The following is a 2,354-nucleotide window of genomic DNA, read 5'->3' on the forward strand; positions in this document are numbered from 1 at the left end:
AAATTTCTTACATCATCATGAAATGTGCTTGGATACAGGATGACACCATTTTCAACAGTTACTGTAATATCAGAAAAGTAAATCAGCTTTCCTAAAAATGCTGAGCATAGATGGGACCTCCAGTTAGATCTGTGTGGTAGTGTGTTAAAGTATATAGGTAAGTCAATAAGTAAGTTACAAATGGATATAGAACTTAAATAAATAAGAGTACTGATTTGAAAAATGCTTTTATTTCTCAACATAATCTCCCTGTACATTGAGGCACTTGACCCATCGCTTCACAAGCCCCTGAAAACCAGCAGCATAAAATTCTTTGCGCTCCTGTCGGAACCAGGCAGTGACTTCCCTTTCTACAGCTTCATCATCGGGAAAATGTTCAGTGGAAAGATAATGTTTAAGAGGGCCAAACAAATGGAAGTCACATGACAGGTTAGGTTTTCACAAAGTTTGTGCACGATTGATGCCGCGCATGCTGACCGCACAACACAAAATGCAAAGAATGGGTCTGGCATTACAACATCTTAATTGCTACCACGATGAACGATATGATATGCTAGCCCAAACTGTCACAGGTGATGAGTTTTGCTCCAAGCAACTTCCATGTGTTCTTAAACATCATCTTCCGGCTGAACATTTTCCTGACGATGAGGCCATAGAAAGGGACGTCACTGCCTGTCACCTTATCGCAAACATTGTGTATTTAAGAGCAGTATAATAAGAATTTCTGAGTACATCTAAACATATAGAAATTTCTATTTCCAGGTAATGAAGTATTTGGAAACAGATATGTCTGCACTCTCCGTACTCTTCCACAATGAAAACTGCATTACCAATTTTCACATTAGTAAGACAAATGTGAGATATTAAAATACAAGTAACAACATTGTTTTAAAATTCTGTCCAAAATGACTGGTTTATCAAAGTATTCTATAGGAATGTCACCGTACCAACCCTTTAAGAAATTAAGCGCACTTCCTTTTCTTTCTTTCAGTTATATTTCAAAACATTGCACACAGCAGTCATAAACAATTCTTGCAACTAATTTAAATTTCCAGTTAATACAATTTCTCATATTGTTAGATGAATTAAAATTTGTATTCCACATCCAAACCTGAATAGAAATAAAGTTTGGAAATTGGTATATAGCTCCAGTACTGTCAACAGAACAATATACAGCTTTCACCTGTAAGCTTCAATGTAGATCTCAGGCTAATATTTGCCTACAACCTCTACTAGGGCACTGTTATTTTAATTCCTTTTATTCTTTGTTACCAACTAATTGCAGTAAAATTAATTTTACAACACTTCATACAATGTATGTTTCTACAAATGTGTGGGCAGATCACCGAAAAATGCTACAAATCTAAACAATTCTTAAAAGGTGACTTTCTACACTCCAGCTAGTCCATACAAGCAACATAAAAGAAGGAAACTATCTTCTTATTGTGAATGTGTTAAGGCACAACAAACTCATTTAGTTCTGATATTATAAAAGTTCTCAGTGAAATTATGTTCCTTAACAATTTAACAAATAGACAAACCTTAACATATATGCACCTAGCAAATGTAGTATATATTTTATGATAGGGCCTATATAAATTTTTCAAACACGTAACATACAAAATAATCAACAGACATTTCAGAGTAACAGATATTATATAATATATTGTGACGCGTTACCTTATGTCCATCACCACGCCACGGCTGCAATGGAAATTGTTGAGTTCCCGCAGCGACAAATTGTAGCAACGATTCCTGAATATGTGAGTTTGGAATAGGCACTTCCAAGGTAACACAACAACAGTGAGCCCGTTACGTAACAGCGGACAGTAGAAACGAAACCGTGAGGGATGATGTCTCCTATCCAGTCCGCATAACACCTATATAAGCCGAGCTTACGACAGCAAGAAGACAGTCTTAAGAAAGCTGCTGCCAAAAGCAGTCTAGTATTCACCGAGATATAGTGGAAGCAGTAATTGTGATACTGATACTGATAATAATTGTAAGGTGTGTAAGAGAGAGTGTCCAATAAAGATTTGCTAAATCCGAGATCCATGTTTAGTTATTTGTTGCGTGACATACCCAACACATGACAATATTTTCAAAAACAGGTTACCTCATTTGTGCTTTATAATAAAGCAAGGAAGTTAATTTTATCATGAATTAGCATCCCGGTTCTTGTCAAACTTGACAACAGTATGAAGTTTGAAAGTAGTATCACAAATAGCTTCAGATGTAACCATTATATATGTCAAACACTGCTCTTACTTCTAGCAGTGAAATCTCCAGAATGGCCTCCAAACAAGTCTTGCATCAACTCTTTCAATCTTTGGTTGCTCAGTACCAGTACCCAT

This window comes from Cryptotermes secundus, unplaced genomic scaffold, assembly GCF_002891405.2.
Source record: "Cryptotermes secundus unplaced genomic scaffold, Csec_1.0 scaffold1224, whole genome shotgun sequence".
In the NCBI taxonomy this organism is placed as follows: Eukaryota; Metazoa; Arthropoda; class Insecta; order Blattodea; family Kalotermitidae; genus Cryptotermes; species Cryptotermes secundus.